The sequence below is a fragment of the Tiliqua scincoides genome, chromosome 2 (assembly GCF_035046505.1).
Source record: "Tiliqua scincoides isolate rTilSci1 chromosome 2, rTilSci1.hap2, whole genome shotgun sequence".
Classification (NCBI taxonomy): domain Eukaryota; kingdom Metazoa; phylum Chordata; class Lepidosauria; order Squamata; family Scincidae; genus Tiliqua; species Tiliqua scincoides.
Window position 1 is genome coordinate 28,468,810 of NC_089822.1, and position 20,861 is coordinate 28,489,670.

At 44.7% G+C, this 20,861-nt stretch overlaps 1 protein-coding gene across 1 annotated transcript in view; it reads left to right on the forward strand.

Moving 5' to 3' along the window:
* The first annotated feature begins 19,918 nt into the window (after positions 1-19,918).
* The window catches only part of PIK3R1 (phosphoinositide-3-kinase regulatory subunit 1), a 78,591-nt gene continuing 77,648 nt past the window's right edge, over positions 19,919-20,861 (forward strand). Inside the window, exon 1 of the mRNA XM_066614161.1 lies at positions 19,919-20,006. The gene's annotated coding sequence lies outside the window, so the exon portion shown is untranslated. The remainder of the gene's footprint in view (positions 20,007-20,861) is intronic.

The following is a 20,861-nucleotide window of genomic DNA, read 5'->3' on the forward strand; positions in this document are numbered from 1 at the left end:
AGAGATAAGTTAGAAAGTGATTCTGTGGCCAATGTGGGAAAGTGAAGTAGCCAATAGTATCATTGTCTATATTCGAGCACACCTAACAAAAGATCAATGATGTCATCTTTCCCAAGAAAATGGTGCTGGAAAACAAAATTATATATAGGCAGAAATCAACTTTTTGGCAATGTCTTTTTAAATGACTATTTTCCATCAAGTAGGTCTGCAGATGTGCATAACAGTTTTGCCACCTGGTTCTGGCATCTTTGGTGTGACATCAAGAGCATAGCCCACAATTAGTAATCCCATACACTACAGTCTGTAGGCCCGACATTGGGCCCGTTTGGTGGAATTCATCTGGTCTGTTTCCAGAATGAGATTATCACTATAGTCTAGCACAGGGGTGCTCAATAGGTGGATCGCGATCTACCGGTAGATCGCGAGGCAAAATGAGTAGATTGCGGAGCCCTGTCTCTCCAAACTGTTAATATGTCAGTTTCGTCTAGTGACTAGACGAAACTGACATATTTAGCTAAACTGACACTGAAACTGACACTTTAGCTGCTCTTCAGGCATGCAGCAACAAAACTGACGAAACTGACTAGACTCCAGCAGGGGCTCCATACATTAAAGGGGGTGTCTGTCAGACGCTTCCTTCCCCCCTGGTAGATCTCCGGGCCTTGCTGGGTTTCAAAGTAGCTCTCGAGCCAAAAAAGTGTGAGCACCCCTGGTCTAGCACATTTATGGAAGCCTGAGAATTAAGTGGAAGAAATCCATTACAGAGGACAGAAAGTAGACAGCTGAAGACATGAGAAGCAGTGACACCTGGAGAAGCATCGAAAGAACCTGGCCTGCAGGAAACAACATCCAGGGCCTGACCTGATCCAGGAGGCTGATGTAAGGATCTCAGTCAGCAGGCTGAATATGAGAAATCCTTAGAGAAACAAGGGGAAGAAGAGACAGTTCTACATCTTCAACCAATTCCAAAGTACACTGGGTGAGTAATGGTGGCTTTGCAAGGTTGTATGACCTCAGATATTCGTATCACATATTTGAAAACATCCCCATAGCAAAATTTCCACTCAGGCTGGCTGGCTGTCTAGTAAATTAGGGATATGGCCCTTGATGTGAGCATTCTGCAAAAGCAGGACTGTGTGTGTGGGGGGGGGGGGCATACTTTAAAACCAACCCTTCCTTCCCCAACTATATACAGTGTGGCCTTCTCAACATTTGAATCAGTTCCGTTTTGAATCTGGCCTTGATCTCATTCTCTGGGCCCCTGTAAGACCCCTGAAAATTGCCAAGTAGTTGCCAAGTAGACAAGACACACTGGCGTCCCTGGGGGTGGGGGTGTGTGTGCTAAACACTAAGTTTTGCAGGCTCTGAAATGCTGGTGTAAAGTGACCCCTTCCCCTCACCTGCAGAGCCAGTCACAGCCGTGAAAGCAAAACTCATGGCAATCATGGCAATTGTGTTGCTTCCTTTGCCCCTCCCCTGCCAGTACTTACCCCAGTTCCCAAACTCCCGGAGAGTCTGGGAACTGCTGTAGGGCTGTGCTGTTATTTCTAAGAAAACAGCCATGGGATCAAGCAGCATAGCTACTTCTATATGCAATGTGCAAGAGTAGTTGATCAAAATTGGACTTTGCCAATAACGGACAGCTTGACTGATATGTAATTAATTAAAGATTATTATTAAGCAGCAAATTGAATGATGGCATAATTTGTTTGGTTTATTAAATACACCTCAAGACTTGAATGGCCAGCCTGCCTTGCTCTGATCCAGTTAACAAATCGTGGGCTTTGCTCTTGTGCACTGAAATAGGGATTGGAGCGCAGCAATGGTCACTGAACATAGCCAAGTAGACCTCAATTAGCAATGATAACATATAGATAATAAAACAGATAACTGGTAATTTGTTTTTGTTCATTTGCATGTAAACATGAATTGATTTCCAGCTTCGTTGCTAATCAGAGAAGAGATCCAAGAAATCTAAATGTTCTCATTCTCATCAGCTAGTGCTAATCTAATAAATGGTTTCACCTTACCTATATTGTCTTGTTCAGATCTAATATGGTAATTGATATTGACCATCTGCCTAGTCTCATCATATCTCCCCCCACCCACCCACACACACACCTGTCTTCTTTGTCCAAAACATGACATGACAACAGAAGGCACCTTTAGGCTATAAAATCTCAGACTCTGTGCGAAACTGACATGAGCATGAGTGCTTTTAAAAAAAAGGTCACTGCAAGACTGCCTTGACTTTGAATCCTACTAGGGAAGGCGTATAAAGCAGAGGAGAATGTTGACAGGCATGGATAGGGCCACACAAAACCATAGATAGCTCAGTTATCATTGTGAGTATTGCATTTCTGGCAGGGCAGTGCAGAGAAGGATACACATGTGCTGAGAGGTACTATGATTTTTAGGAGGGTTGGTTCCCTTCATAAAACAAAGGCATTCTCTAGGGATGAGCTCAAGTCACCGAGCCAAAGTTGTGAATCAAGTCGGGGTCAGTGATGTTCGTGACTTGAGACAAAATGAGTCACAAATAAACAGCACTTTTCACGATTCAAGTTGAGTCATTTTGAGTCAAGTGACAATCCCTGGCACTCTCTTAGGTACTCTTGTTGCAAAAACCATTTTCCTGAGCAGGGGTCCAATCCTACCCGACTTTCCTGTGGTGATGCAGCCATGCCAATGGGGTGTGTGCTGCATCCTGTGGTAGGGAGGCAGTCACAGAGGCCTCCACAAGGTATGGGGACATTGTCCCCTCTAGGCTGCATTGCAGCTGCATCGGTGCTGGAAAGTTGGATAGGATTGGGCCCTAAATGCTCAGCAACTCACAACTGAAGTTCACAATTTTGCAGAGAAAAGTTAGTAACTCAAAATACATGCAAACTGGGATCAATGGTGGTATCAGCTTACGTGAGGGCCCCCACCAATCAAAAGGCCCACTAGTCAGAGTCCTAAAGTTCCATGACCCAGAGGCAGAGTTGACCAACGTTGTGGGACCACCTAGAGTTGAGCATTGCCCCAGGGCAGTCTGGCACAAGCGCTCACTGGAATGAATAAGTCTGTTCTGTGGAGACATTGACATTCATGTCTTTAGTTAGCATCATTGCAGTACAAAACTGGCAGTATTGGCTTGTCCATGAAAGCACTTTTACCTCCTATTCCCAGTCATGAAAGAAAGGGGGACAAGCAGGGTTGGACCAATATCGCCTGACACCTGAGGCAGTGTTCCAAGGGTTGCCTCCTCTTAGCCAATGACGTGCCAGTCTCTGCACCTTCCACTCTCCAAGGTTCTTCCTCAGCACTCTCCTCCCTCCACATTTCCTCTTCCCCTCTGTCTCCCTCTTCCTTTTCCAACAGGGAAGGCAAGGAGAAGTGGCAGCAGTGAAGGCAAATAGCCAGAGAGTGATGAGTGCCCACCACCAATCTGGTGCTGAGGCGACTGCTTCAGGACCAAATCCTATTCAACTTTCCAGCCCTGGTGTAGTCATGCCAATGGGGTTTGTGCTGCACCTTGTGGTGGGAGAGTAGTTATGGAGGCCTCCACAAGGTAAGGAAACAATTGTCCCTTTGCCTTGGGGCTGCACTGCAGCTCCACCGGCACTGGAAAGTTGGATAGGATTGGGACATCAGTTGGCCTCACAGAGGGGCCAGCCCTGGGGACAAGGAGGCAGCTACTGTAATGTCTGGAATATGCCACGAAAAGGAAACCAGGCCCAAGGACAGGGAGAAAGTGAATGGACTAGGCTTGGGCATTATTACCATGAACAAGTAAATAGTTAAAGACAGCGTTTCTGCAATGTCCTATGTCTTGTGCACAAAAATCATTTCCTGGACAAAAAACCCAAATCTGAAGTGGTAACTAGTTCCTCCCTCAGTTATTTTTGTCTAGGAGGGCCTTCCACAATACCCATTCATTGGCCACTGCAGAATGTGCCTGAGCCTCTCCTAAGAGATAAAACATACGTACAGCCAAAATGTCCTCATAAAGGATTCACATTCTGTTCTTTATCAATAACTACAAATTAGTCATTCCTTTTCAGTCTTGCACTTTGGAATCAGAACAACATAAATTATGAAGAGTTCCCACACTCAGTCATTCAAAAGCAAGTGTTTTAAGTAATTGCAAAAATATGAACTTCACTTAAGACCAAATACAGTCTCGTATACTGGAGCCAAAAGCACTTTGCAATTCACCAAAACGCTCGTATTCTAAGTGTTCTCGTGAAAGGACAGGAATGGATGTATACAGTGGTCATGTGATTGAATATAGAAAATGACTGTTCAAGTCCAATGTCCAGGCCTTACCTCCAGGAGTTATCATTTCAGAAGTCCACCTTCTTGGCAAGTGTGCCTCTTTCAAGCCTGATAACAAACAAGTAACAAAGCATGGGCAGTTACATTTATAGTCAGAGCACCAGGGTAAAGGAGTGGCTTTTTTATATATATGCTACTCTATTCTTTCTCTTATCCTGCTCTTTTGAGACTGATAAGCCCTCAGTAAACCTGCAGAGCAGCAGCCAACTGGCTGCGTTCTCTAGACTTTCTGAGAAACATCCCTTACAATAGCTTCCTGTTATTGGGGTTGCCAATCAACCAGGAAAGGAAAGCCCTGGCTGAGTTTCTTACATTCAAAGACAGTTGCCACTGCCGAAAAAATCAAGGGAGACTGTTGTTTGCTCCCCTCTCCCACCTTTCCAAATAAATCAGACCCAGAACAAATGTTTCTTTTGTTATGTGGTTTTGATGTTTTCATGAGCATTTTATGGTTGCATGTTTTCATGAGCATTTTATGGTTTATGATTGCAGCTCCACATAGATATCTTCATCTGTGGTTCCTTTCTTCACAGTTGGCCGGGCTCTTCCTCCCACCCCTTGTAATTGTGATTACATTTTCTCCACTGGCTCAACTAACGTTTGATAGAGAACTCATGAGGTCACGTGTTGTCTGTGTGTGTGTTCAAAAGCAGACCTGGGTAGCTTGACCAGATGATTGAAGTAGGCAGGAGTGGGACATGACTGAGATTTCCTATGGATTTCCTATGGTCCCCAGATGCAATAGTGGGGGGTGGCATGCTGCAATCCTGGCCCTGGGGAGCACAGGGGCCAGGATGGCCAGTGCATAATGTATCCCCAAGGTAAGGGAATAAGTGTTAAGAACATAAGAACAGCCCCACTGGATCAGGCCATAGGCCCATCTAGTCCAGCTTCCTATATCTCACAGCAGCTCACCAAATGCCCCAGGGAGCACACCAGATAACAAGAGACCTGCATCCTGGTGCCCTCCCTTGCACCTGACATAGCCCATTTCTAAAATCAGGAGGTTGCACATACACGTCATGGCTTGTAACCCATAATGGATTTTTCCTCCAGAAACTTGTCCAATTCCCTTTTAAAGGCATTCAGGCCAGATGCCGTCACCACATCCTGTGGCAAGGAGTTCCACAGACCAACCACACGCCGAGTAAAGAAATATTTTCTTTTTTCTGTCCTAACTCTCCCAACACTCAATTTTAGTGGATGTCCCCTGGTTCTGGTGTTATATGACAGTGTAAAGAGCATCTCTCTATCTACTTTGTCCTTCCCATGCAAAATTTTGGACATGACTGAGACATACAAAATCCCATACCTTGAGGAGTTCTCTCTGACTGCACCCCTCCACACTCCTCCCAGTGCATACTCCATTGGCATGGCTGAATCGGCATTGGAAAGTTCATAGGATGGGGCCCTAAGTCCCCTCGATATATATAAGTTATATAAGCTCAAGTTATATATATAAGCTCAAGGATCTGTACATAGGTTGAAATTTACATAGCTCAAAACATCCAGCTCTTGCCAGTCTAGCACTATCCACCTGTACAAAAGGACGATCAAAGGATGTACTGCACCTTCACAACTGCACTGATGCAGGAGTCTGTAACTCAGAGAAGATTGTAATTAAAGATTTGTTACAAAACATTATGTGGACTTACCACTTACATACTGGATTCTTCATCTAAACCCTCCAGAAATCCATCCCAGTAGTGTGAACTTCCTCCATGTCCTGCAGTTACCAATTTTTATTTTTTTTTAAATTTCAAGAGCTAATAACCCTTTCAACAATTCCCACATTGAACATCAATCCAGAATGGTCATTATTGTCCTACGTAATGCCTTCATGCAACAAGCAGGCTTGGGGAAAAACTTTATGTTTTGTCCCATCCTGAGGAAACATTTAAAATTAATGCAAGTGTTGAAACAATATAGCATAGGTGCAAAAATAAGGTATATGAGGAATGCATGGCTAAAAACATCAAGGCAAACAATAAATACCTCTCTTAAGTATTTATTGCATACTTTAAGTAACAACCCAATCCTAAGCTGCCCAGTATGCAGGCCTGCCACAGTGCCAAAAATGGCTGCTGCAGCATCCTAAATGCAACCAGGTAGCTGCTGACATTTGTCCACTTTCCCTGAGTAAGGCAAGTAGCCCCACAATGGGGCTACTCGATTCTGCAGCAGCCCTTGGGCTGTGGTAGAATCAAGAGCCTCCATGTCGGGCCTTGCAGCCAGACACAGAGCTCAGGATCCAGTGGAGCTAAACTCCACTGATCCTGCTCTCCTCCCGCCTCATTCCCTACCTCTGGAATGCCTTCTTCTTGCCCTCTCCCAGCCCTCCTTCTGTCTCTCTCCGCCCCAGAACACCTCCTCCCCACCTTCCCCCATGCCCCCACCTACCTCTCCACCGTAGGGCAGTTTAGGCAACCACAGAGTTGTGGAGCACCAACCTTCCACCAGCGCGAGCCCAGCACTGGCTGGCGCTGGGCTAGCTCTGGTGCTGGGCTGGCACTAAGCCCTGCAAACATGCCTTCGGGCATGACTGTGACAGTGCATGCCTGCGGTAAATGCATACTATTTACGTAAATGCATACTATTTACGATTGGGCCCTAAGTCTCACATGCATAGGATTGTGCTGTAAATGCACCAAAAGCAGGAAAGCTGCCCAGGGAAACACCAGAACTATTAGATAACAAGGGAATAAAAGGGCAAGTTAAAGTGAATATGGAGATTTCAAAGAAGCTGAATAAATTCTTTGTATCAAACTTCTACAGAAGACATAGGGCAAATGCCCATGCCTGGTCCAGCACTCTCAGGGACAAACCTGAGTTGAAGTGATAAGGGATATGTTTCTAGAGTGGATTTACAAATTAAACAATCACAAATTATATACACCAATGGGGTCTGAGCTGTCAGTAACGAATTATAAAAGAGATGGTGATGGTGGATAGCGCAATGAAAATGTTGACCCAGTGCATGACAGTGGTGAAGAAGGCAGATCAGGATTGTTAGAAAAAAGATAGAGAATAAAATGCAAGATAGAGAATAAAATGCAAATAAAAAAGTTTTATTTTTTATGGATTTCTGGTGTGTCCCTCCCTCCCTCCACTATAGCATGCAGCACACACTCTGTTGGAGCAGCTGCATGTGGCAAGGGATAAGATTGGGCTGGAAATCCTCCTGATAAACAAATCAACTCATTACACAATTCCACAGCATCTGAAACAGCATCAATAAAATGTTTGTGAAAAATTCTTTTGGTGCTTCTTATGTAGTCCAAATAAACAAATCAAATGAAACAAACTATGATGGGCAGCAAAATGGCTGTGCTCTACAATTTGCTGAATAGCTTTTGATGACTGATACATTTCTTGTGAAGAGAGAGAGGGAACGAAACAAGAGTGATTTGGGAACTTCAGTATTATAGTGATGTAAAACAGCAGTCAAAGAACACACATAAGGTGGGATTGAAAGTAAAAGAAAATACAGAGGTTCTCACAGAAGTAACTTCGTACTCAGATGTTGGAAGAGTCTTATTTTGAGACTGCTCTTGGAAGTGTAGAAGTTTACCCTCCAATATTTCCAGACATCCACCCACCCATGTATTGAACATCACAGGTGATGCATCTGTCTGCTTCCACTGAATGTTCTGAAACTACTAAGCTACAGTGCTCCCAAAAAGTGGTATTCAAAATATTATGGCATCTAAGGCAATACTTGAACGGTTTAATTTTTTTATGTATTTATAAACCTACAAACATTAACCTTTAGCCTCAGAATTCACAAGTCTCCAAGAGTTCCCATTAATACTCAGCTCCTGACCCAATGCTAGCAAAAACCTGTGATATCAAAGCAGCCAGCCCAGTGATAGCTCAAGAGGCTGTGAGACTGTTGCCTACACATCCAACTACATATGTCTGCTAAGGAAGATCAGCCTTTTGGATAGCACTCAGAGCCTGCAGTCTGTTACAGTGAGTATGCTAAACTTTTGTAAGAAGGCAACTATTCTGAAGCTATTTTTCAAATTCTGTGAAGCATTGTGTAGCCATTCAAAACAATATTAACTATCCTTCAATCTCACTCCACATATTATACTTAGTTGTCTCATGTTGGAAAAAGAACAGCTTCAGTGAAGGGGGGTACGTGTGTGTACCTTGTTCTTCCACAGAGTTTCCCATGTAGAGGCCTGGTTCAGAAGTGCTATAAATGGATATGAAACACAGAAAACTGGTGGAATATGTTTCTTCAGAATTCAAAGTTAATGTTCTTAGCCAATGTAACAATTTCCACTTCCATTCTTGGCAGAAACCGCACTACAAACAAATGGACCAGACATGTTTGTGTAGAGAGAGAATGTGGATGTCCAAGCTACCCTAAGAAGAAATAAAACAGGAATTTTCACATAGCCATTGGGCTGGTTGCCTTATCATGGATCTTCACTTTCACAAAATTCCATTTCCACTGACTAAGGGTGGACTAAGATATAAAAATAAAATCCATCAACATGGAAAAAAAAAATGTTTGTCGTTCCCAGTGCCTGAAGGTCAATTCTCACAATTAATTTCAGGTGGTAAGATGCAGATATGTGCCCATATCTTGACTTTTTAATTTTATGGGCAATGAATATAAGTTACTGCGAGCACAATCCTATGTGTGACAACTCAGAAGCAAGTCCCAATTAGTTTAATGGGAATTATTCCTAGATAAGTGTATACAGATGGTACCTCGATATCCACAGGGGATTCATACTTGGACCCCGCGGATAATGAAATCCACAGATCTTGGCACTTGTAGCCCTCCAAACATGATCGGAGGCCCTCCCTGGCCTGCCGAAGGCATAAGGCCTTTAAACATCACTTCCTGTTTTTGCTGAAAACTCCCCAAGGCCTTGGAAGTCATTCTGAGGGCCAAGGAGGCTGCACGTGGCCTCTCCAGCCCTCAGAATGTTCATTCAGAGGGCTACAGGTTGGGCCTGATCCAGGTTTAATGCAGATTGGGGGACCCGTGTTGAGTCAAATCCACGGATGAAAAATCTGTGGATGATCAGATGCAAGCTGTTTAAGATTGCAGCCTGCACGTGTTACCATTCGGTATCCTAATCTCCTATAAGGGTACAATTGGACATTACCTTGACGAATAAGTGTTCTCAACCCACACTTGATGGGCTAACACAAATACAAGCATGGGAGCATTTGTAGGAGAGAATTAGAAGGTGGAAAGAGCCACTTAACCTTTCCCATACTCACAGATTATCAAACTACACAGTGTAGACCATTTTCTCTTCTGTTCTTGTAGGCTAGAATGGGGGAATTGAAACTAAAAGGGAATAATAAGTATGTTCGTGTGCTCCCCACTTGCATTATTAGACAAAGATGGGCTGGGAAAATCATCCTCATCATCATCACCTCCAACTAGCTATGCAAGCCAACCTGTGAGGCCTTTGCCTAGCAGAAATCTTCAGGGAAAGTTTGGATTCCCTCAAGAAATTCCATGATGTATTGGAATCGTGGAAGATCTGGCGAGGAAATACGATGTGGTGTCTGCAGTGGCCCTTTGCTCTAGTGAATCTGGGAGACATGGGGTTAAAGCCTAGGCTTTCAGCAGGGTGTGTGCTGCACAGCTGCAGCCATTAGAGGCAGTCAGGCTATTACAGGATATAAGGAGCACCTGGGGGAAAGTTTGTGGGTTGTAGTGGAGGGAAAATGAAGACTTGCTTGCTGACTAAACAGACTGACTGTGGCTAACTGACCTACTAGACAGCTAACTCATGGACTGACTTATGGCTCTGCCTTTTGGACTTACCTTCTGACTAACTGACTTACTGGCTGTTAACTCATGGACTGACCCATGACTCTGCTAATGAACCAATGGACCAGTGAATGATATACTGGACTTTTGGACTGGTTATCTGGCTCACTGACTAATGGACTACTAGAACAGATTGCTAAGAGCTGAGGTGCTGCTGCTGTACTTGGAAGGATTGCTGCCTTAGGAACTGGGAGGAGGGACCCTGCAGGTTGAAAGGCAAGCTACCCTGGTGGAGTCCAGCAGTACTGCAGTGGAGAACTGGGGCTATTGTTGGGGAACAAAGGGGAGTTAATTAGCTTAGAGTGGGCATAAGTTCTCTAAGTGAGGCTTGGCTTGGGAATCTGGCAAAATACACTGATACCACTTTGCAACCAAATGTTGTTCACAAAGTGGTTAACATACCAAAATAAATGAATGTCATGTTTAGTTCTGTTCAAAGTCTGTGACAGTCAAACTTGTCACATGAAGGTTCCCTAGGGGCAAGTTCTAACCCACATGGACATTACTTAAGTTTTCATCACTGATGCTGAGTGTGAACTGTCTTCCTAGAACAGCAGAGTTTGTGCCATGACATGAATATTCCATCTGGAATGTTTCATTTCTTATGGCTCATTCACACATACAAGTTATCATCAGTGTGGAAGGGGATATTCTGTGAGAGAAGGAATTGGTAGGCTACCACAGCATTTTTGGGATTTTTATTATGTTTTTATCCCACTTTTCATCCAAGGAGCTCGGGTGAGATAACTATGAGCCATTAGGTTTAGATACTGTATCTAGCCTAAGGTTACCCAGTGGGTATTTGAAACTGGATCCTCTAGTCCTAGTTCAAAACCCTAACTGCTATACTGCATTGTCATTCAAGGTACAGGGTCACATGTGTCTCCCTATGCCACTTTCCCAGCTTTGATACCATTTGCCTTTGTTTGTAAAAAATAATGCTTAAAAAATAAAAACACAGAGTAGAGATGGATACTACCAAGTCTATTCTCATCTCCTTCAAGAAATGATGTGAAAGTCCCTAAATCCCACTGAGCATATATTCTGTATTTTCTTACATGTCCATGAAATTCAGCTTCCATGGCAGTAACTCTGGATAAGGCATAATATCAAAGGTAAAGAGCGGAATTTCACCGTTATCTTTGAACTTCCAGGTTTTTCCTTATTGCTTTATTACAGTTTTTGTGGTCTAACAGATAGAAAGCTAACTGGCAGGTTGCATTAACGCTTTTTATGTAAGTTGAAAAACATTCAATCAGTAGGTTATTCTGGGTATTACTGATACTACAAAAATGCCATCTGAATTGCAAGGATAATTGTACTCCCCTTTTATCATTCAATGAAATATAGTTTGCGGCACTTTGGTGCCAGTATGTTGTCTAGGAACAAGTCTTTTTCACTGTGTTTCATTTTGCAGTACACACAACACTTTCTAACAGTTAACATTACACAATATATTGCATTTTCACATATTCTTTTTAGAATTAAAGGTAATGCGCAGATACACTTGTGAAAGAAGCTCTCCATACCTGGGTGTTTTTGTTCTTGTTTTTTGACTGGTGGGTAGAAAAGGCCTGGATAATCAGGACTTCAGCAGGGCAAGGGGGGGCAGAAAACATGAGCTCAAGGCAGTAGCTGAAGATGCAGAAAACAGAGCTAGGTGTGAAAATCAGCCTGTGAGGCTTTTGCCTAGGGGAAATCATCAGAGCAAGTTCACATTCCCTCAAGAGAGCTCCAGAGGCCTAGTGGTACCTGAGTGCTGCCCTACCTAGTGTTCCCTAACACTTTCCAAGTCCCTCTCCTCATTCTGTGCTTGAGGAAATGCTACAAATGCTGGTCAGTCTGGAACATCCTGTTTGTGGAGACCTGTGCTATAAATCCCACTGGTTCCAAATAAAGCTACTGGACAATGCACACTACAAGACCTATGTGGTTGGTGCCCTGCTTCACCAGCTGGGCTCCAGCCTATAAGAAACCAGAACGTAGGGCCCAATCCTACCCGACTTTCCTGTGGTGATGCAGCCATGCCAATGGGGTGTGTGCTGCATCCTGTGGTGGGGGGCAGTCACAGAGGTTTTCTCAAGGTAATGGAGTATTTGTTCCCTTACCTGGGGGGCAATGTGGCTGCATTGGTGCTTGAAAGTTGGATAGGATTGGGCCCTTAGGCACAATATACATAGATTTAAAGGGCATATAGATTTTTTTAAATGTTATTTTACATTAGAATCAAATAGCTTGGATTGTGAGCCTGTGGTAACAGTGATATTAGGTTTAATCTTTATTGTGTTATTGTCCAAAAGGTTATTCTATTTGCCTTGAAAATTCAAGAAACCAAAAGGCATGTGCTCAAATAAACTATTTTTTAAAAATTTTCTCACCATGATGAATTCACAAACTTCATACTTCCACCACTGCCACTTGATGTATGTCTGGAAAATATCATGACAAGAAGTGTTTTCATCAATCCTTCATAATATTTGATAAGAATACATCTGCTGCCCACTTACACATCCTTCCTGTCTGCATGCTTTATCGGTGCCAAATGCAGTCTCTGGTGATTTAAATTCAGACACAACTTTCCCACTTTAAAATTGTTGGAACAAACTAGAAAGCATTTCTGGATATGTGAAGAGAATTCAGTTACTCTGGGCATTGATATAGCAGAGGCATCTACTAGGTATAAAGAGCATCAGTACAGTTTATTTACATCTAGTAGAACTCACTGGCATATCAATTCAGAGAAACTGAATCTGAGTGTTAATTGTTCAGATATCTACATTCAAATGCCCCTTTCTGCCAGTTGCAGCACAACTGACACTATTTGGCCTCAAATGTTCAGCTTGCCATCCCAGCAAAATGGGAAGAGATTCATAACCCAATCACATTTCCCACAGAGCAAAAAGAAAGCCCATGAGCAGCGGACAGGCTGCTAACTCATGTTGCCTAAGAGTCCCCAAAGATCACTATCATATTTTTGCAAAATATGCATGTGCCTAATATACCAAGGGGCAAGCAGGACCATATAAGAGGATACTGCCTGGAAATCAGATGTATGGAGCAGGAATTGTATTGGCAACCTTCAGTCTCGAAAGACTATGGTATCGCGCTCTGAAAGGTGGTTCTGGCACAGCGTCTAGTGTGGCTGAAAAGGCCAATCCGGGAGTGACAATCCCTTCCACACCGGGAGCAAGTGCAGTCTGTCCCTGGTCTGTCTCCCTGGCTATGGGCCTTCCTTCTTTGCCTCTTAGCCTTAGACTGTTGGCAAAGTGTCTCTTCAAACTGGGAAAGGCCATGCTGCACAGCCTGCCTCCAAGCGGGCCGCTCAGAGGCCAGGGTTTCCCACTTGTTGAGGTCCATCCCTAAGGCCTTCAGATCCCTCTTGCAGATGTCCTTGTATCGCAGCTGTGGTCTACCTGTAGGGTGCTTTCCTTGCACGAGTTCTCCATAGAGGAGATCCTTTGGGATCCGGCCATCATCCATTCTCACGACATGACCAAGCCAACGCAGGCGTCTCTGTTTCAGCAGTGAATACATGCTAGGGATTCCAGCACGTTCCAGGACTGTGTTGTTTGGAAGGAATACATATCATCATTTGGTTTAAAAGGGGAAAAATCTTCCCTTCTAGCATGGAATAGCCTGTGCATAGGCTTTATAACATATTTTGATAATAGCCCTTACAGGGCTATTACATCAGAGTCAGATTATAAAGAGCCAGATGTCAGCCTCATAGAGCCCTTAAGCTTTCCAGATTCATTTATCTATCTATAAGTGAAAGGAGCTTAGAGAAACATCAGCTTCTCATCATTCCAGTGCGTATGGATAATTTTCATCCTACATTAAGCATGCAAATAACTTTTTCTAACTACCTATAGATCCACTTGAATATTACATAAACTTTGGGGTCTTAACTTTTTTTAACCTTATAGTGCAACTGTTCTTTCCATATAGCCCCCAACACTCCTGGGTACTCTTGAAGGCCATCTGATTTACCCATAAAAGAAGATATAAAACTGAGTGCATGGTACTACTTGACTTGGTTCTGTTAGTTAGCCTGTAGTTTATCGTTCCTTAATGAATTATTTAGAAATGCTTATAAAAGTGCTGCTTATGTCACAAGCTATTCTCTAAACTGTAGACTTTTGTCTCCATGACTGTCAAACAGACACAGAAACTAATTATCTGTGGGATAACGTGGCTCATGTTTTATTGTGACTCTGTTGGCAGCAAAAGCCTTACTCATATTTTAGGAAAAGTAGGATCTGTGTTGTCATAGTTTTACAAGGTTGAAAAATAAACACAGATGTCACTATTACAGATAATATTTGTAATCATTTTATGATTTACTTGCACTGACTCAGCAAATATAGTTTCAGATATTAATACAGCAGCAGAGAAAATTCTTGAGAATGGCAGTTTTGAAATGTTGCATTTCACTATAATTTCTGACAAAGAGCACAATCTACTTTGATAAACTGGCACAGCAATCAAGAATCCTGTTTACTTGGTAGAGAGACTGCACATCTAGGCTGCAATCTTAAACATACGAGTACTTATCTGGGTGTAAGCCCCTTTCAACTCAATGGGACTTACTTCTGAAGAAATATGCATAGGATTGTACTGTCAGAAACTGTTCCTTTTGACCAAACAGCCCAACTGCTTTTGGTTTCTGTAAATAAACATACAACCTTTATGACAGTAGCATCACCTCCTTTAACCTTTACAAAACGCTAATACTAAATTCAAGCGCCATGTCATGAACATCCCTAGATGATCACTGTGATGCTATTCTAGCCTTTGGGTATCTCTATTTATTCCCACTTTCCTTTCTCAAGAGAGCTAAAATGCTCATTCTGGGTTTTAGAACTTTAATTTATCCTGCCTAAAATTTTGATCCAACCCTCTATTACTCTGTCATCCTATGGCTATCCATGATATCTATACTATGTGGTTTGACTGAATAATCTCACTGCGTACTATGACCTATTTGCTTAGCTAATACATGACCACACTGAACAGTTCCCATCTACCTCACCATCTTTTTTATGTGCTTGCGCTAGCATTTTTCAAGCCTAAGCTGCTCAGAGTTGTGTTTGAAACAGCTCAATGCTTGTGACAAGTCTGAGCATGTATCTCTGGTTTTGAACTTGGCAATATGTTAGCACTCAGACTATACTGCCACACATTTCAGATTCTGCAGTGTCTTTTTCTTTAAACAAGACTACTGCACTGACAGTTTTTAGGAAGTGATAATACAAGCACAACCCATCACTGCCCTGTTTTGCATTGTATTGTTAGGGAAGCCCCAAACAAACCTAAATGGGATTCATGCAGCTGACATGGACACAGGTAAACAAATTTTCCCCTTTATTTCTATATTTAGTTATGCCTAGTCATAATATTAATTTTTAAAAAAATCTGCAGTCAGAAGAAGCAAGTACAAATATTTGGTACTTAATTTTACAATGTCTCCCTGTTTTTAGTCAATTTTGTTATCCTCCAAGGCAGTGGTTCTTGACTGGTCCCTGCCCCTTTAAGGAGTGGGGAGGGGGAGAAGGCAGCAACACGATCCTCAGGACGGGAGAGGGGTTTTCACTTATGTGTAACTAGCACTGCAGTCCTAGCGGGTCCAAGCCTCTGTATGTCTAAAAAAAGGGGGGCAAATGGGTACTTTCGGTTTTCATGACAAAACTGGAAGGGCCTTTTTTCTCTTTTTTGGACATAAAGAGGCCTGGAAAGCTCTGCAATGGGCTCTTCAGATCCCCCAGGACTGTAGTGCTGGCTGCAGGTAAGTGCAAACCTCCTTCTCCTCCTGGGGATGGCATTTGCATTGCTCCCTTGTAGGAGATTGGGAAGCACTGCTCTAATGCCATTATCAGATAAATGCATAAAACTGCAGTTCTTTCACAAGTGAGGTATGCATACACCTGTTCTCTTCAAAAGAGACCTGATTTTAATACAGTATCCTTCTCTGAATTTTGTATATTCCTCCTGGTATTTTACTGTCAAGCTGAATTCCATGCTTCCTGAATTATTTATTAACCCCAAGTTGCAAGCTCATTCCAATATCTCAAGTACACAGGCTGCAATGTAGAACCTGTGCTGTCTACATAAACATCCCTTAACAGAAATGTTTCCATAAGAAAACTGGCAGAAGAGATTCTTCTCTGCTGCTTGAAAAGCTTGTGTGTGTGTGTGTGTGTGTGTGTGTGTGTGTGAGGGAGGGGCCCAAGAGATAGTTTCCGCCTCACACTCTTTTAGCAAAATCCTCTTCCTCTTATTTTGGAATAATATCTTATGTACAGTATGAGTTCTGTACATTATGAGGAACTATTTCACAGCTTTCTAGAGCCACAGGTTCATAAGAAGTACCAGGGAGTGACAAGCAACCCTCCACCCTTCAGGTGGTTAGTGTACTTGAAGGAAAAGCACTTTTATATGTTCACAAGGTTTTTTCTTTATTATTAACAGTATTTATATACCGCTTTTCAACTAAAAGTTCACAACTAAAAGTTTACAGAGAAAAATCAAATCCTTCAATGTATAAAATCAAACATATTTTATATGTATATCTACAAATAAAGCACCATTATATAAGAAGCACCATTATATAAGAAGCATATAAGCTCACTACTGATATATGAGTAGCTACTCACTACTGATATATAATCTACCACATAGAGTCAGACCAGTGATCCAACCATCTGCACATTGTTGACACTGAATGATGGTGGCTCTCCAGCGTTCCAGATAGGATTTCTCTGAGGTCTACCTGCAGATGCCAAGGACTGAACCTAGTAACACAGAGAGCAAGGGCTCTACCCACTGAGCTATGGCTCTGCCTCCAAGGGCCAGCTAACGTGTGAATTTTCTGATCTAAATCTACCAGAATACATGTGAGATAATGCTCCTCTTTTTTTCTGGCAGCGCTACTCTACTTTTAACAGCTGCCTGAAAGGTAGCCATTCAGCAGGCTAGGGCTACAATCCTATGCACACTTTCCTGTGAGTAGGCCTCATTTAACACAATGGGACTTAGTTCTGAGTAGACCTGCATAGGATTTGGCTCTTTTCCATCTTACACAATGCCAGAACCAGGGGAAATCCACTGAAATTGAGTGGTGGGAGAGTTAGAACAAAGAAAATATTTATTTACCCTCTGTGTAATTAGTCTATGGAACACCTTGCCACAGGATATGGTGATGGTATCTAGCCAAGATGCCTTTAAAATTGGATAGATTTATGGAGGAAAAGTCCATCACAGTTTACAAGCCATGATGGGTATGTACAACCTGCTGGTTTTAGTAGACTACCTCAGAATGCCAGATGCAAGGGACTGGCAAAAGGATGCAAGTCTCTTGAGGTCTTGTGTGCTCCCTGAGGCACCTGGTGAGGTGTAGGGAGCTGGAGTAGATGGGCCCCGGGCCTGATCCAGTGGGGCTCTTCTTACGGAGGTGGCAGTACTTCTCAAAGGTCCATCTCATAGGATCTTTCTCAAAAGAAAGCATGTGATTAGTCTGTGGAACTCCTTGCCACAGGATGTGGTGATGGCATCTGGCCTGGGTGCCTTTAAAAGGGGGTTGGACAAATTTCTGGAGGAAAATTCCATTACAGGTTACAAACCATGATGGGTATGTGCAATCTCTTGATCCTAGAAGTAGGTTACCTCAGAATGCCAGGTGCAAGGGACTGGCACAAGGATGCAGGTCTCTTGTGGTCCTGTGTGCTCCCTGAGGCATCCGATGGGGCACTGTGGGATACAGGAAGCTGGACTAGATGGGTGTCTGGCCTGATCCAGTGGGACTGTTATGTAGGTGGCAGTACCTCTCAAAGATCCATCTCAAAGGACCTTTCTCAAAGGAAAAATTTAGTTAACTAACTTGTGTAATGGAAGATCAGAAGATCATCAGGTGGATGATGTGGTATTGACAGCGATTCCATGTTTTGACAGCTGTTTGACAGCTCTGGGAAGGGCAGGGCTAGCTCCACAGCTGTAATCAATCAAGGCCAATGGAGGCTCTGATGGGCACCTGAGCTTCATTTGACCTTGATGGGACTTTGAATGGAAATGGACTGAAGAGATGGCTCACCTGAGCCTAATTTGACTGATGACACACTGATATACTGATGAGTTGACCCTCCGTGGCAGAGAGGAATTCCCCTCAAGTGGAGTGTGGGAGGGCCAGAGATAGACCAGCTGGAAGGAATCCAGCTGGAGCAAGGAGTTCTATGAAAGACTAGAACTATTCAATTGTAAAAATCCCAATGGGGGTTTAGAACAACCTGCCTATGTAAACCACCTTGGATTAAAGTCTGAGGAGAAATCTGATGACCAAAGAAAGGTGGTATATAAATACCTATATATGAGGTATATAAAGAATAAAGTCGTAAATAAAGAATTTGGACTTAGCAAGGTAGCTCACAGCTGAGCTGCATTTTGGATAATGGGACATCCAAGGATAAAAGGCAGCTTCAGAAGGCCCAAAGCCCCAGACCCATGAGGTACCCCAGACCCACAGGACACATATGGACCAGGACCTATGGGAGAAGGGGACTGCCAGGACTGCTGGAGAGGACACAGAGGGGGGGACTCTGCTGCAGAAGGCTGGGCTGGGCTGGGCTGTGTGGAGACTGGATTAGACTTGGACTGGAGGCTTTGGACCTTTACCCACTAAGTTAAGTGGAGTTTTGGGGAGGGAAAGCCTCTGGACAAGAGGAAGTGCAGGGAGTATATGTGCGTGTAGCAATAAATTCTTGTTAATTGCTTAAACTGATAAGGAGTTCTGTTCATTTCTTTGCACACCACAGCTGCTCTTTCTAGAGATAAGAGGGGGTGTTAATTAGCCAAAAAAGTGGGATTGGGAATTGGAATATTTGGATGGGACAGGATAAGGGAAAATTGGATGGGACAACATGTGATTAGTCTGTGAAACGCCTTGCCACAGATTGTGGTGATGGCACCTGGCCTAGATGCCAATGAGAGGATTGGACAGATTGATAGGGGAAAAGTCCATCACAGCTGACAAGCCTGTGTCAAGCTCCTGACTACTTCAGAAGGCCAGGTGCAAGGGAGGGTACCAGGTTGCAGGTCTTTTGTGTGCTCCTTGAATTCCCTGGTGGGTCATTGTGAGATACAGGAAGCTGGACTAGGTTAACCCTGGGCCTGCTTGAGCGGGGCCTCATTCTTATGGAGGTGGCAGTGCTTCTCAAAGGTCCATTGTTAAATACAGCAGTGGTGGGCTGGGCTGGAGGAAACTGAGGCTACAATCCTATGCACAGTTTCCTGGGAGTAAGCCCCACTGGCTATCATGGGACTGACTTCTGAGTAGACGGGCAGAGGAGTGGGCTGTGAGACTGCAATCCTATGCACACTTTCCTGGGAGTAAGCCCCATTGACTATCATGGGACTGACTTCTGAGTAGACAGGCATAGGAAGAAGCAGCCCCAGCAACGACTGACTGCGGAAGGGGTGCGGGTGCGGGGGCGGGCGGCGGGCGGCCTTCCCCTCGTGGCGGTCGGGGGGGGGGCTTCCCGCTCAGCGCCTCGCTCCTCAACAAGGGCCGCTCAGCCGAGGCCCCGAAGGCGCCAGACGACGCGGCTGCGGGGAGGCAGAACGGCCGGGGCTGAGGGGCCGCCAGTGGCCGCGGAGGCAGCGGCGCAGCCCGGCGAGTGGGCGGCGCTTGGGTGCCGGAGGGCCGGCCGGGGTGAGGGCGCGGAGGCGGAGCGAGCGCCGAGCGGGGCGGGCGGGCAGCCAGGCAGCCTTGCTGGGCTCGCGCTGGGGCTGAGGCGAGCGGAGCGCAGCTGCACAGCGGAGAGACGGGCAGCCTCTGCGGACTCGCCTGCTGGCTCCCCGCACCCGGGCGAGGGTCGCGACGGACGGGGTGAGCGGCGGGCTCTGCATGGCCTGGCGGGCGAGCGAGCGGGCAGAGGAAAGGGAAGGAAGGGAAGTCGGGCGGTGTCGTGTCGGCGGCGCCTGTCCGGGCCAGGGCGCTGCTTGGCCGGGCGCGACATCCTGTTCGGCGGCGCGAGGCCTCCTGCAGCCGGGGAGAAGGAGAAGGGGGCGTGCGGGACGGGCAGCGTCTCCCTCGCCGGCCTCCCTCCGCTTCTTCTCCGGGAAGGCTGCAGCAGCCTCGCCTCCCCTCCAAGCCTTGCCGCCTGGAGGAACTTGGGGCTGCTGCAGGGTCACACGCACCGATGGACTGCACCCATTGCCCCCAGTGGGGCTTCCTCCTGAGTAGACCTGCAGAGGAGTGGGCTCTAAGCCCCAGTGGGAGGCTTGCTTAGGCTGCAGTCCTATCCATACTTTCCTGGGAGCAAGTCCCATTGACTTTAATAGGACTTACTCCTGAGTAGACCTGCAGAGGAGTGGGCTCTGAGCCCCGGTGGGATGCTTACTTAGGCTGCAGTCCTATCCACACTTTACTTGGAGTAAGTCCCATTGACTTTAATGGGACTGACTTCTGAATAGATATGCATAGGATTGGGCTACAAGTCCGACTGGTAGGCTTACATAGAGCCCAATCCTATGTATGTCTACTAGGAAGTAAGTCCCATTATAATCAATGGTGCTTTCTCTCAGATAAGTGTGAGTAGGATTGCAGCCCTAGGCTATAATGCTATTCACACTTTTCTGGGAGTAAGCACCATTGACTTTAATGGGACTTACTTCTGGGTAGGCATGCATAGGATTGGGTTCTAAGTCCTGTTGCTAGGCTTACTTAGGCTCCAGTTGTATG